Source organism: Manis javanica, chromosome 15 (assembly GCF_040802235.1).
Source record: "Manis javanica isolate MJ-LG chromosome 15, MJ_LKY, whole genome shotgun sequence".
NCBI lineage: Eukaryota > Metazoa > Chordata > Mammalia > Pholidota > Manidae > Manis > Manis javanica.
This window is the reverse complement of record NC_133170.1, coordinates 6,763,562-6,780,155: the sequence shown is the minus strand read 5'-3', so window position 1 is coordinate 6,780,155 and position 16,594 is coordinate 6,763,562.

The following is a 16,594-nucleotide window of genomic DNA, read 5'->3' as shown; positions in this document are numbered from 1 at the left end:
AAGCAGCTATGCTCATCTTGAGTATTTGGGTGGTTTAATGTAAGTAAAGACTTCAGTTGGAAAAGCTTCATGCTGCTAGCTCCATCGCATCTGTAAAGACAGTGGCTCTGAACTGTATTAGCCATCACATTGGCCCTCGGATTCTTCACTCCTGGGAACTCCACACATTTAAAAGTTTCAGTGAAGAATGTAAACGATAAAATACACTTCAGATATCCTGAGTGATTAAATACCCCAGTACCCATAATGAACTTCAAGCAGGCAGCTACAGGTGCAGTATGTGATGGTCATCAAGGAAGAACAAGACCATCACTTGTTTGACCTGTAAGCTGAATGAGTCCCATGGGACATTTTTACTTGGAAGAATTGACATTTTTCCAAAGCTGTGTCATTCTGACATTTCAAGTAAAATAAAAATAGTTGCCAATGATGAAATCTGAGCTTTCCATGAAAAAATCAAAGATCAGAATTTGGGGAAACTTGCATCTTGAGTTCCTGAACTTGATAGCATCTCACTCTTCAGTTCTCAGATCAGTTAAGTGAGAATATTAAATGTATTTCTGATGTTTGTGCAAAAATGTGGCTGTATTTGGAAGGTCTGCATAACTTAGTGAACTGATATATTCTGATGACCAAGGTGATAAGAGATGTACTTAAACTGGCAGATAAGATAATGAATTTTAATAGAACAAAACAAGAAGTTCCTTGTGATTTTAGCTTCGATTTGCATCCTTTAGAAAGAAAACAGCTGCTTGTCCACTTTGGGTGCAAGCAAAGAATATGTGCGATTATCGGCTGTAAGAAAATTCTTTGTCCCTGTGAAATGCTACATGTTTGAAACCAAATTAATCTTGACATAACTTCAGGCAAGACAGCTTGGCTGAGCAATAAACAATGCACAAGTCGATAAAGAATTCATCTGTCCTCTATAAAGTCAGATTTGCAATTATGCAAAACAATGCCAGACGTAACATTTAGAATTTTTTCATAAAAGCATTATTTATGTAACCATGTAATAAGTTTATATTTAAATGAAAAAATTTTCAATTTAAATTTCTCATGGAGTAAATACTGATATCAAGATTCCTCAGTTTTTAAGATTAAAACCTCTTGGACATTGGTTACAGTGGTGATTTCAGGAACAAGCACAATTCTATGGATATAGCCAATCTTGTATTATTGTCAAAAAGTCAGTGTTAACTTTGAAATACTTTCTTGAATGAAGTAAAGTGTATAAAGTTTCACATAAGCACTTAGCAACACTGAGTTTTCTATCATTATTGTTTCTACTTTAAGTATGGCTTTTACAGGATGAGTTATCAATATTTTGCAACATTAAAAGGTTAAATTCAGGAATGAGAACACTGCATTCACTAGTTGAAGTTAGTAAGTGTTTGAGGCTTAGGGAAGTAGTGCGTAGAATATTCCTTTATGCATTATGCATAATGTCTGTAAAGACAGACTCAGTGGATGAAAGACCAACGAAGACCCTTCAGGAAGAAGGGAATTGAAAACAAGTGACATGTTAGAGTGAAGATAAAAGAAATCAACAGACATCCATCTAACTGAATACATAAAACTATGACTAATTTAAGAGAAGAAATACAGTGGAAAATCCATCTGAATGGTGACATTGATTACATTACATCACCTTAATTCCTGGAATTAAATTTGTAAGTATTAAATACTTTTGATGTATGAAACTTTGTGGAAAGCATGGTACTCCTGTAGAATCTGTCCAGAGGAGTAAAACTAGGTCTTTCCTAAAGAAATTACAATCTAGAAGAAGAGAGAAACCAAGTGCCTGAATGCCAACTGATACTTGTCAGAGGCACAAATGTTATGGGAAATAAGTGATAAATCAGAAACAGTTACTTTTTTTCTTACCAACTTTGGAGTACCTCACCACAGCCCGGTTAATAACCTTCCCTTGCCTATCTCTAGATAAAAGTGGTGAAGACTAACTGCTGGTTTTACCAACTAGTTTTTGAGGTTCTGTGTGAGAGAAGAGTCCAGAAGTAGAAGCACAAATAATACTGCTTTATTATACCAGAAGCACAGAGGTGTTGCTTTATTATTAGTCTGCATATCTTAAGAAATCAAAGTTGATTTTCTTCTAAGTCTAGGTACCCAAAAGTGGAACTTGGGAAGTATTCAAAGTTTCTCAGTGTTATGTGCAGACTACAGAACAGAGATTATGGAGTGTGAACTAGGATTGCATCTAAACTGTATACCTAAATGAAGATTGTCACATCAAAACTGCTATGAGGCCATCAGGGCTGAAAAGCCTCCGAAATAATGGAGGAGGCTTGGGATTGAAATCAGATTGTTCTACTTCAGTATTGGGAAGTGCCCTAAAAAGGAATGAATACACCTTTGAGAAAGTATTGGTAGGGAAGGTTAAGAATGATACAAAGTGATAGCATTTTGATAGCTGTATAAACATTGTCAACATGGTTGGGTCAACCCAGTCAAGTATAGGTTACCTGACCCAATATGTTAGCTATTAGCCATATGTGGCTATTGAGCACTTGAAATGTGAGCTGACCCAAATTAAGATCTAAATGAACTGGACATTTTTAATCTAGGTCGTGGAGGGATTGCCAATAACATTTGGTGGTAGATTGGATATAGAAGGAAGGAATCTTTGTTTCTGGATGGTGCCAGTGACTGGGTGGAGAGGTCTGCATTGCCTGTGTGATTAGGGAGGCAAATCTTGAGGCCAACCAGGAATCGGCAGCTTAATGCATGTGGCCAGTTTCTTTGGAGCTTTGCAAGGGCCAACTGCTTCTCCACGGCAATGGTGTTGAACAAGTTAACCCACACCTCTTAGTGGTTGAGTCAACCCAGCATAGGGAATGGAGTCATGCTGTTGTACTCACCACCATCATCCTAAATAGCATTCTTTTCAGAGGTGCTATTTTAGAGTAGAGTACAATGAAATGTCTGAGATTTAACTTGATATCTTTAAAATTTCTCCTACCTTTTGGTTGGCCTAAGTAGAATGTATTTATCTGTGATATAATAGAGGTTTTTCTTGTTTTTTAAGTAGCAGTAAACCTAAACTGTTGACCTGAATTGAAAGAGTTGGAGGGGGCAAAAAGGGAAATTCAGAATTTCCATTTCTGTATTCTTTCAGTTATTTCCTTCCTGTCTTCTGTTCTCTGATTTCTCTGTAACTTCAGGTTAATACTGGTTTGGGATTCTAGGCCAATGTAATTGTAAGGAAACTACTATTGTTCACTGTGGCGGCATTTTAGATGTGTTGAATTCTGTCGGTCATTGGGAATGTGCCTGCTCTAAAGGCTTTGAACTGCATGTCCAAAATATGGCTCCTACCTTGTGATAGTATAATTTCCTGCCGTACAAACAATTTTTGAGACATCAGAATATATAAGCTGTATACTTATGGCTGCAATGGGCTGAGCATAATAAGTTATTGTGCATGGGAAGAGAGATCTTAACTCTGCATGCTTCAGTGAATCTTACAGGAAACGAAATATGTGAATAGTTTTGTTTTTGTGCTCAGATTGAAATACATCATTTATTAGCTTCATTCATTGCCTCATTAGTTAGTTAGTATTCACAATAAACTAGGAAATTATATTGTCCTTGTTATACATATGAGAAAACAGTGACAGAAAAGTAACTTAAAGTCAAACATCTTTTATGTGATAAAGGGTCATCTAAGATATTAATATAATAATTTGATCCTAAACCCTAAAATCAGCAATTACAATCCATTTCTTACCAATGACCATTTCCATTGCATGATAGATGTCAACACCTGCTCTTTCTCTATGGTGACAGATTCTCACTAGTTGGCTAGAACATGCCTCCGAAGGAATCCCAGCACAGTACCCAGTACCCACACTGCCCTTCAGCTTCCTGTGTTTAGCTTTGTACTTAAAATTTCTAGTGATAAAACTAGTGCTTTTCTGCCCTAACTTCTCCCTGTATCAGTGTGACCTTATCTTAGCCTCCCTTCATGTGCAACTCACACCATGTGCCATGTTTATGTATTTGGAACTGCTAGCCATCATGTATTTACCTTTTTGCCAAATGAGCTCACTGTAGGTCACAGTTAACGTTACTGTAAAAGGCTTGAAACAATAAGCCTGTCACTGTTCCTCCAGGTTAGAAAACTTGGCTGAGTGTCTTCTCGTTAAGGTCTCTCCAGGCTGCCATCAGGGTATTGGCTGGGTAGTCTCATCTGATGGTCTAATCGGGCAGGGATTTGCTTCCAAGCTTGCTTGTGATTGTTGGCAGGATTCAGGTCTCCCAGACTGAGGGCCTCAGCTCCAGCTTTGGTCAGGGGCCTCCTCAATTCCTCGCCATGCTGCTGTCTTCATAAGGCAGCCTACCACATGGCGCTTTGCTCAGAGCGACAGAACTTGAGTGCCAGAGCAGGCAAGATCGAAGTCACAGTCTTTTCATAGCTTAATCTCAGAAGTGACATCCTGTCATCATGTCGCTACATTCTGTTTGTTAGAAGTAAACCACAAATTTCCAATCCACACTCAAAACTGAGGGGGTTGGTTGCCAAGGGTATAAATACCAGGGGTAAGGAATCACCAGGGGCGAGCCTACAGGCTACTTACCACTATCCTTTGCTAAATTAACCCCAAATTGCTCCTTCTTTGCATCGAATAGAAGGCCTGCATGGAAGATGGCTTTTCTCTTAGGTTCCAGCAGCTCTGCTTACCCCAGGGAGCCCTGGAAGGCTGACTCATTGGCTAAGATGAAGACAGACAGTGATGCAACTGGTTAACAAGATACCTAGCATTGTCTTAGCTACCTGCAGAGGGAGAAAGACCCCTCAGTAACCCTGTGCCTCAGCATCCTGGCACTACAGAACCACGTCCATCTTCAAGGTTCAAGTTTGGAAGATGTAGGATGTCCTGTGTGACCGACAAAGGGCCGTGGGGTGGGGCCCAGAGTCCTCTGACCGCTCTCTGTCTGCCCTTGCTCTCCTCCTGCTGAAGTGTATCCTTGACTAAAACCTTTCCTAAGCATGTCCTGTGGAGTCACATGAACCCTTTCCCATGTGATCAAGGTCACATGTAATTGCTACAGCTGGGAACTGAAGTCACCAGCCACCTATCTGAATTCCAGTGGTGTTCAGGTGACTTTGGGAACCCCCATAGGACTGCAAACATGCCTTTCCCTGAAGTCACTTTCTTTCCTGCTGTCTGTGCCATTCTCCCCATTTCTTTCTTTGTACGGTACCAGCATGATGATTTTTTATGTGCTGCAAGACTGCTTATCACATGTGTCAATCAACCTGAATTCACCAACAAGTAAGGAGCTCCTTGAGTGCAGGGCCCTGGCTTAGTTAAATTTGTGCCTGTTGCCTGGCACAGTGCTGCCCAACTGAAATAAAATGAGGGCCACATATGTCATTTTAAGTTTTCTAGTAGTCACATTGGAAAGTAAAAAGAAATTGGTGAAGTTATTTTAATAATATTTTTATGTAACCACGTATCTTCAGAATGTTGGTCCATTTCTTTGATGATCATCTGCCTTTTGGACCTGACGAGCAAGAAATAATAAACATTCTACAAGACTTAGTGAGATACATGCATGCCTGAAGATGGGCCTCTAGAGTTTGGAGGCAACATACACCATATATGCATATGCTGCCCTAGGCATTTATCAGAGAACACACGATTCCATTGTGTGAGGCCTCCGGCTGCCCTGCCATCAGGCTAAAGGCCAAGCAGGCCCGGTGGTACTGGGGCTCTCTGTGCTGTATGAAGGCTCTTAAAGTTGCCTTTTAGGAGAAAACTAGCAGAACCCCTCACACCAAGCCCTCTTCTGCTGACCACTCTCCATTTGAGGACAAGCTCCTAGATTGCTGCTGGGCCCTGTTCTTAGGACACCAGTTGACTCTGACCTGAGCTGCCTCTCGTGAAAGGGGTGTTATCTGATTCACAGACTGCGTAATTGGACAGGTGAGGCAGCATTTCATCATTGAATGAAAATAGTACACACAGTATGCGCCCAAGCGGGTCTTGAAGGTGTGCTCAGAACGTAAGAGCAGGTGACGCAGTGTTCCATTACACCTGCTCCTCCCTCACTAGCTTTCCCCCAGTCCACACATGGCCTCATGAGGGGTGAGCAGAAGGAGAGAAATTAGGGCCTGGTTTATGAATTGGTTGTGCAGTATGCTGACTCCGGCCAGAAGCTTTATAGCTATAAATCTATTGTCCTGTTTAAGGGCACAATGGAGTGGGATTACACCCACAGAATTCTCTAGCATTTCTGCAAGTCCCAAGAACCCAGAAGCATCTCGCTTAAAATCACCTACTACAGTCTTAGTTACTCCATCAGTTAAAAGATACTTTACCTTACAGGACGGGGTGCTGTGACACTGGAGAGACACAAGCCTTATATACAATATATGGTGGTGTGCCCTAGCCAAATGCATGAGTCCAGGAACCAAGGGGTGGAGGTCCTATCCACTTTTTTTAGAGGAGGTTACGTTGTCAAGATTTACATCCTGTCTCTATTTCTGCTAATATTCCTCATCCAAAAGTCTACTTATCTGATACACAGTAGTGTTTGCATGGTATAATTTTTTTCATGCTTAACTAATTTTAACCTATTTGAGTTTTCATATTTAAGTACTTTATAGCATATGAATGACATAAGGTACCATATATACTTAATATTCATATTGTTCTTACATAGTCACACATTCATCCTTTGCCATACTTACTTGCCGCACCTATTTTCTGAACTGTATTTCATTGATCTCTTGTATTAGTGGATTTTAAAAGGAGAATTTTTGAAAGAGTGGAAATTACAACTACTTGCTTTAATTCCTTTGTTCCAGGAGTCTTGCCCTGGAAGAAAAGACTGAAGAAAAAATAAATTACCGTTTACCCCAGTAAATGCTTGCTAATCAGTGTATCTGAGCAGATGGCCTATAGGAACAGCTCTCCTATTAAGATAATGGCTTGCTGTCCTGGGAGATTGCTTCTCTGACAACATGCTTATAAAAATTCCTTTAAATCCTTACTTCTCTGTCCTAAATTTTTCTCACTTCCAACTAGGTCTCTGCCTTGAAGGGCCTTCTTTAACCACTAAAGCCTAGATGTCAAACCCTTAATCCTTAACCCTCCCCTAATCCATCCTTTTCCCCTCCCTCCGAGTCATACTTGAATCAAGGTGGCCCTCTCCTTTGCAGTAAATTTAATAATAATAAATAATAAACTCAACTTTGAGTAGATTTCTGTGATGGTCTTATCAGAAGTTGATGATCTTCTGACAGCAAAACGACTGGGTGTTTTCTCACAATTTTTAGGCAAATAAAATTCTGTCAATACAATCTAATCCAATCTTCCTTTTATATCCTACTTTCATTGTTTCCTACCACTCACTTATCCAAACCAGATTAAAATGATAACACTTGGCATTTTGAGCCTTCTTGATATAGGAAAGCGTGTTCGGTAAAATAACTTATTAATTACTCTTCCGTGGTAGGATCCTGATAGATAAGTTTCAGACAAATTAGTTACAGCCCCAGCTCAGCTATGACTGCATTTAGGTAGAATGACTTGGAGGAGTTACATTTTTCTGGACCCTTCACACAAAATCAGATTTCAAAAGCCCCTTTGGGCAAGAAGGGTCTGGTGGCATCTCACTTTCTTGGCTTATCTTTCAGATGAGCAGTTCTCCTGACTGGTGTCCTGCAGCTCGTTCCAGCCTGTTCATGAAAAGGCGCCCGTGGAAGGTAGGCTCTTGCCCCCAGAAACCACGGGAAAAGGGCCTTATCTCCGTTGACGTTGACCTTTCAAAGTGATGACCCCAATTTCTTTGGGAAAGACATTCCCGGGATGTAAAATTGGCAATAGCCTTTTATAAAGATTTAACATACATCTCAAAGGGGCAAAGAAAGAATTTGCAATGACAAGTTTCCTAAAGAAAATACTCTGACAAAAGGACAGTGAGAATCTCTTCCCTCATTTTCAACAAAAAGAAATAAACCTCTTACTTTTAGTTTTTATTGGCCCTTATATATCCGAATACCTACCACCCACAATTATCACGTAGTAACAGTCATGTTTGAGTTCTTTTTAATAAAAGAGGAAACAAGTTAAATCCCTCCTGTGGCCTCTGCTACCTCGGTCTTGCATACTTCCTCCTTTGAAGCCACCACGATTCTGTATTTGATGGGCTTCCTTCCAGTTGTTGTGGTTGTGTGTTTGGTTTACTTTTATAATTTTGGAATTAGAAAACATCTCTCTACTCTCTGCTTCTATGGGTTCAACTTCTTTAGATTCTTCCTGTAACTGAGATCATGCAGCTCTTCTCTGTGTGGCTTCTTTCACTTGGCATAATGCTTTCATGGTGCAAATGGCAGGATTGCCTTCATTTTTAAGGCTGAATAATATTGCCTTGTATATACAAACCACATTTTCTTTATCCATTAATCCATTGAAAGACAGGTTGTTTCTCTCGGCTCTTGTGACTATGCTGTGGTGGACATAGAACTCAGATACGTCTTCGAGGTATTGATTTCGTTTCCTTTCAGTATATATCCAGAAGATGGATTGCTGGACCGTCTGGTAGCTCTAGTTTTAGTATTTTGATGGGCAGAGAGGTGGGAGAAATGGGGAGGTGTTGATCAAAGGATATAAAGTTGTAGTCTATCGAATGAGTAAGTCTAGAGGTCTATCTAGTGTGATGACCATGGTTAACAATCCTTACTAAATACTAGAAATCTGCTAAAAGTTGATTTGAGGGGCCCTCATTGTGGGACCCCCGGAAAGTTAGCTTGACCTAACTTACTCCATTTTGTAAGCTTAGCCTAACTAACTCCATTTTGTGTTAAATCCCAGTCCTAAGCAAAATAAGAGAGGATGTACCCCAGCCCTGGAAAAACCACAAACTAGGAATACTGAGAAAAAACCACAATAAGTAAATATCCATTTTGCCCCTTGGAAAGCCCCTAACCATTTTTGCTACATCTGCTAACTAGTAATTGCTTTCAAAAGGAGTATAAAAGCAAAAAGGGAACCTTGCTCAGGGTCTGAGATTGTGTCCTGTGTTCTGATGGGCCACTGAGACCCTAGTTCGAACTAGCAATAAAGACTTGTTTTGCTTTTGCATCTCGTGTCTGAACTTGGTGACTGTGACTCCACACAGGGGACTCAAGGAAACTGGGCACAACAATCATCACACACAAAAAATGGTAATATGAGAAGAGATATTTTAATTAGCTTGACTGTAGTATTCCTTTTACTACATATGTGCATGCCAAATCATGTTAAATATATATACACTTTAAATATGTAGCGTTTATTAAAAAATAAAACAAAAAGAAAATATTTCTCTTCTGTAATGAAAACTGAAATATAAACAGTATCACTTCCCTATTGCCCAGCCAGGATTAAAAAGGGAACAATAGATGAACTGCTTTGCAAAAAGGAACCCTCTCTGGATCTAATATGACTGTTTTACATGTGTGCTCTGCTCAAAGTCTTGCTCTGGTTCTGATAAAGAAGCTCAGCTCCCCCTCCAACTATAACTAATCGAGGGGCCGCAGAGCCCTAAGTCATGTGAAAATTGGTTACACCCTGATGACTGGGCCTGGGTTGGGTCCCCGCTGGTAGCTGGCATAACCCCCTACCCCCAAGCCTCTGTGCCTCCGAGGCTGTTAAGCCCCTCTCCTTGGCATGGATGCATGTGCAGCTGCAATAAATAGCAGGAAGAATGTGAGTAAACTTGAAATTGGCTTGAAACTTGACAATTAGCAGGAGAGTGTTGCTTCCATTTAAAGACAATGACATAGTTCCGCAGGTTACAAAGTTGCTAAAAGCCACAACTAGAAAGCGTGGTGTCTCAACATCTTCCTCTGTGGTGTGACCATGCTCCGTGGAATGCATATTCTCGGATTGGAGTGCCTCTCTGATTTCTGTATCTCATGTAGCAGTTCTTCCAGTGCAGCCCAAAGACCCTGGGAATCCCCAAAATCCTTTCAGGGATTCCACAAAGTCAAAACCATTTTAAAAAACATAATAAACCATAATGTGCATTTTTTGCTTTCATTCTCTCAGGAATATAAAATCCAGTTGTCCAGAGACAACATGCTGAGTGGTATTGTAACTGAAAGGGTATCTTGCCATGACCCTTCTTACCCCAGAATGACTCAGGAGACACGGGCCCCACAAGAGGTTTTATTATCTGAAAGAGGAAATGCCTGCCCCCAGAGAAAGGGAGCAGCAGCTCTTGGGTGAGGAAGCGCGTTTTTAAGGAGTATGGGTAGGGTGTGTTCTGCATTGGTGATTGGATCTTAAGGGATGGGCGACCATCTGGTCTGTGGTGATTGGATCTTAAGGGATGGGCGACCATCTGGTCTGTGGTGATTGGATCTTAAGGGATGGGCGACCATCTGGTCTGTGGTGATTGGATCTTAAGGGATGGGCGACCATCTGGTCTGTGGTGATTGGATCTTAAGGGATGGGCGACCATCTGGTTTGTGGTGATTGGATCTTAAGGGGTGGGGGTCTTAGTGCACCAGAATTTGCCTTCAGTAACAGATTGAATCTATAGCAGATATGAGAATCCAGCTGTCTTCTAGTTGGCTAGACATTAATGAAATTTGCAAAAATGTAAAGTAATGCCTCTTTTCTCAGGAAAAAGTTTTTTTACAAAAATGTGTTATTCATGATTATTTACTGCTATTATAAAAATGGATTAACCAATATATTTAAGTCCTTAGTTTTAATTGTCATTGAATATTACAATAATATTTATTCTAATATGGTAAATATTGACAACTATAAACAACATAAATAAAAGTTCGTAGGAGTCCTCAGTAAATTTTAAGTCTATAAATGTGTCAGCCCAAAACATTCAAAAACCACTAAAACATTTGCTTCTTTGTTTAACTAATGGTAAAACTCCTTCTTCTGTAGGACCCCAACCTCCCTGAGGAATAAGTTAGCCTAAGAGTGGCCATCCTGAAACCTAAAAAGCCATTCTGATATATGACTCAGAGTGAACAACCGAAACCGGGTAACTCCTCTGGAAAAACAAGTTAATCAATCATGACTGCTGGCAGCGGTAACCTTTCGGTTAGTTAATCATAAATACCGACCCTACCTTGCTAATTCACCCTAGCAATAAGAGAATGATCTTATCTTGCTACACCCCCAGGACGTGGCGCCAACCCAGAAATCGTAGGTTTGAAAAATTACTGCCTTTGTAGAATTGTTATCTTGCTATTACAAAATAATCTGTAACCATGGTAATCCTCTAGGGCTGAATGCCTCAGAAAATCCTATATAACCCCTTAGTTGTAAGCACTCAGGGTCCTCGTTGAGACCCGCTGCGTCGGGCTGACTTGGACCCCAGCTAGTTGGCTTCTGAATAAATTCCTCTTGCTTGTTGCATCAATAAACGTCTTTGGTGAGTGATTTGGGGCGGCGCCTTCCTCAGGGGAATCCAACATTTGGGGGCTCGTCCGGGATCTTGCGTCCACCCTGCTTCACTCCCGAAGTCGCTCTTGGAGGAAGAGGTAAGATTGGTGGCGCCTTGAGTTGTTGTTTGTGTTCTGTTTTCTGTTTCAGTGAGACCGGTCAGAGTTCTGAAGGGTACCTGTTGTCTGGCAGCCATCTCGATCCTGTAAAGGGGCCGAGACTGCGGTCGGTAGACGTACTAGAGCACCGCAGGCTGCAACCCTGGGGGACGCCTCAGGGAGGTTGGGGGGCCAGGGACGCCTGGTAGCCTCCCATCTGTTTTTCCAGCAAACCGAACCTGATGAGATAGGGTTGATTTTTGGGCGCCGAGAATATCAACCCTCTGATTCCTTTCGGTTTCTGTTCGAGACTCTGAAAAGAACCAAAAGCGGCCACTGTGTGTCCAGTTTGTGTGTGTCTTTGTTTTTCGTGTCTTTTACGTGTCTAATTATCATTATACTGACAATGGGACAGACAGTGACGACCCCCCTTAGCCTAACATTAGATCATTGGACGGAAGTCAGAGCGAAGGCACATAACTTGTCAGTAGAAGTGAAAAAGGGACCATGGCAGACTTTCTGTACCTCTGAATGGCCCACCTTCAATGTTGGGTGGCCCTCGGAGGGGACTTTTGATCTCCCCACTTTATTAGCAGTAAAAGCTGTTGTCTTCCAGGATTCGTCTCAAGGACACCCGGATCAGCAACCCTACATTGTAGTCTGGCAAGAGTTGGTGGAGAACCCACCGCCCTGGGTAAAGCCCTGGGTGCAAAAGAAAATGGGCCCTCGAGTTTTAGCTGCCCAGACTCAACCTCAGAAAAAGGAAAAAGAAACTACCAAAGTTTACCCTGATACTCAAGATTTGCTTATAGTTGATGATCCCCCTCCCCCTCCTTACCCTCCTGCCCCTATGGCACCCCCGGTGCCCCCGGCCCCGGCACTCCCAGCATCGCCGGCCCCGGCACCCTCAGTCCCTGATGCTGAGGCAGTGGGTCCGGCTCCGGGACCTGCCCAGGGCACCCGGCGCCGCCGAGGGGCCATCTTGGACCCACCGGGTATCTTTCCTCTCCGGTCTTATGGAGTTCCCATCCTTGGGGAAGAAGGGGAACCGCCTTTCCAACCTCTGCAATATTGGCCCTTCTCCTCTGCTGATTTGTATAATTGGAAAGCTAACCACCCGCCCTTTTCAGAGGAACCGCAGAAACTAACTGGTCTAGTAGAGTCCCTGATGTTTTCCCACCAGCCCACCTGGGATGACTGTCAGCAGCTTTTGCAGGTGCTCTTCACCACGGAAGAGAGAGAGGATTCTCCTGGAAGCACGAAGGAATGTGCCTGGAACCGACGGGCGGCCTTCGCAACTCCCTCATGACATAGAGAGGGGGTTCCCGTTGACTAGACCCAACTGGGACTTTAATTCTCCAGAAGGTAGGGAGCGACTAACCATCTATCGTCAGGCTCTGGTGGCAGGTCTCCATGGGGCCGCAAGATGCCCCACTAATATGGCCAAGGTAAGAGAGGTCAGTCAGGGGGCCACTGAAGCACCTGCAGTATTCTTAGAGCACCTGATAGAAGCCTTCAGGCGGTATACTCCCTTTGATCCCACTTCTGAGGGGCATAGTGCTTCAGTGGCCCTTGCTTTTATCGGACAGTCGGACCCGACATTAGAAAAAAACTTCAGAGATTAGAAGGCTTACAGGATTTGTCGCTGAAGGATTTAGTGAAAGAAGCAGAGAAAGTTTATCATAAGAGAGAGACTGAGGAGGAGAAGGAGTTAAGGAAGAAAAAAGAAAGGGAAAGTAAAGAGGAGAAGAGGGATTGGAAGCATGAGAGAAATTTAACAAAGATCTTGGCCGCAGTAGTAGAAAGGGACGCCCGCCCTCTAGTGGTAGAACTAGTAAGGCAGGGCCCCTGGGCAACCAGCCTCCTTTGGATAAAGATCAGTGTGCGTACTGCAAGGAAAAGGGGCATTGGGTGAAAGAATGCCCTAAGAAACCACCGCGGGGACCTCCGAAGAAGGTGTTGTCTCTGCTAGAAGATGAGGATTAGGGAAGACGGGGCTCGGAGCCCCTCCCCGAGCCTAGGGTAACTCTGAAAGTGGAGGGGCAACCCGTTGAGTTTCTGGTAGATACAGGTGTTCAACATTCAGTACTGACCCAAGCTAGAGGCCCCCTTTCTAGCAAAAAATCTTGGGTGTTCGGGGCCACGGGTCAGAAACAATATGCATGGACTACCCAAAGAACAGTGGACTTAGGAGTGGGACAAGTAAACCACTCATTCCTTGTTATACCGGAATGCCCTACACCCTTGTTAGGAAGAGACATCTTGACCAAAGTCGGGGCCCAAATATCCTTTCAGGCTGAAGATACCCGAGTGACTGATAGAGAAAAGAAACCTTTGGGCCTAAGTATTCTGTCCATAAGATTAGAGGACGAGTACCGCCTTTTTAAGGAACCGGAACCCTCCCTAGTTAGTCGGAGGTGGCTCAACCAGTTTCCAGGGGCCTGGGCAGAGACGGTGGGTATGGGGCTCGCTGTAAACCAGCCTCCGGTGGTCATAGAATTGAAAGCCTTAGCCTTACCAATAACTGTGAGACAATATCCAATGAGTAAAGAAGCCAGAGATGGAATTAGGCCCCATATCCAGAGGCTCATAGAACAGGGGATATTAGTAAAATGTAAATCCCCATGGAACACTCCCTTGCTGCCTGTAAGGAAAGCGGGAATGGGAGATTATCGACCCGTGCAGGATTTAAGAGAAGTCAATAAGAGAACACAGGACATTCATCCCACTGTGCCGAATCCTTATAACTTGCTAAGCTCTCTGGCCCCGGAAAACACCTGGTATACAGTCTTAGATTTAAAAGACGCCTTCTTTTGTTTGCGCCTGCACCAGAATAGCCAACCGCTGTTTGCTTTTGAGTGGAAAGACCCCTCCACAGGAACTACTGGACAATTGACCTGGACTCGCTTGCCACAAGGATTCAAGAATTCACCTTCCCTCTTTGACGAGGCTTTACACCAGGACTTGGCCTTTTACCAAGTCTCCAACCCACAGGTAACCTTGTTACAATATGTTGATGACTTACTGATAGCCGCCCCTACACAGGAAGTCTGCCAAGAGGCCACTGGAGCCCTTTTGACTGAACTCGCTAAGTTGGGGTATAGGGCATCTGCCAAAAAGGCACAGATCTGCCAACAACAAGTGACTTATTTAGGGTATTCCCTGAGAGAAGGGAAAAGGTGGCTTACTGAAGCCCGGAAGCAGACTGTGATGCAGATCCCGGTCCCTACTACTCCGCGCCAAGTCCGCGAATTTCTGGGAACCGCAGGGTTCTGTAGATTATGGATACCCGGATATGCCACTTTAGCTGCCCCCCTGTACCCTCTAACCAAAGGGGCAGCCCCGTTTGTCTGGGGACCTGAACAGCAACAGGCCTTTGATGAAATCAAGAAGGCCCTCCTGTCGGCACCCGCTCTGGCCTTGCCAGACGTGACTAAGCCGTTCGTCCTTTTTGTAGATGAACGGAGTAGAGTGGCTCGGGGAGTATTGACCCAGCAATGGGGACCTTGGAAGAGACCTGTCGCCTATTTGTCAAAAAAAATTGGACCCAGTGAGCAGCGGATGGCCTGCCTGTTTGAGAGTAGTGGCGGCCGTGGCCCTCCTAGTTAAAGATTCTGACAAACTGACACTGGGACAGAAACTCACTGTGGTTGCTCCGCATGCATTGGAGAGTGTAATTCGGCAGCCACCCGAGAGATGGATGTCGAATGCCAGAATGACTCACTACCAAACCTTACTCCTGAATCGTGATCGTGTAGAGTTTGCCCCCCCCGCCATTCTAAACCCGGCCACTCTGCTCCCCAATTCGGGGAAGGAAGTGCTTCATACATGCCAAGAAATCCTGGCTGAGGAGACAGGAACCCACCAGGGCTTGCAAGACCAGCCCTTAGGGGGAACAGGACTCCTGACTTGGTATACGGACGGGAGCAGTTACATCATAGAAGGTAAGAGAATGGCTGGAGCTGCAGTAGTAGATGATGACCGGATTGTATGGGCCAGTGGACTCCCAACGGGCACCTCTGCACAGCGAGCAGAACTCATCGCCCTGACTCAAGCCCTAAGGATGGCAGAAGGTAAGAGACTTAACGTCTACACTGACAGCCGATATGCCTTTGCCACTGCTCATATACACGGGGCTATTTATAGACAAAGAGGGCTGTTAACTTCTGCCGGGAAAGATGTTAAAAATAAACAAGAGATTTTAGATTTGCTAGAAGCCATCCATAGGCCTAAGGAAGTAGCGATAATACATTGCTCTGGACATCAGAAAGATGACTCTCCAATAGCTCGAGGAAACCGGAGGGCAGAACAAGCCGCAAAGCAAGCGGCTCAGGGAATGAACATTTTACCCCTCCAAGTGTGTCCGGAAGCCACCCACATTAAAAGCTTCCAGTATACACCTGAAGATCTTGCTTGTATAAACAAATTAGGGTTCAAAAATTCCTCGCCCCACGAGATATATAAGTCTGAAAAAGGGAAAGTTGTTCTGCCCCAGAGAGAGGCAGAGGAATACTTAAGGCAATTGCATCAATTGACATATCTGGGAGCAAAAAATCTAAAAACCTTGGTTCGAGACTCCCCTTATCATGTTATTAGATTAGGAAAATTGGCTGACGAAGTTGTAAAAAATTGTGTTCCCTGTCAATTAGTAAACGTGAGCAAAAATCAAGCGATATCTGGAAAAAGACTTCGAGGAGATAGCCCAGGAGCTTATTGGGAAGTTGACTTCACTGAAATTAAGCCTGCTAAGTATAGATATAAGTACCTTCTAGTTTTCCTAGACACATTTTCGGGATGGACAGAGGCGTTCCCCACAAAAACTGAGACAGCTCAGACGGTGTCTAAAAAGATCCTTGAAGAGATATTTCCCAGATTTGGGATCCCAAAGGTAATCGGCTCCGACAACGGCCCTGCCTTTGTTGCCCAGGTAAGTCAGGGATTGGCCAAGATCCTGGGGACAAATTGGAAATTGCATTGTGCATACAGGCCCCAGAGCTCAGGACAGGTAGAAAGGATGAACAGAACTCTAAAAGAGACCTTGACTAAATTGTCCATAGAGACTGGCTT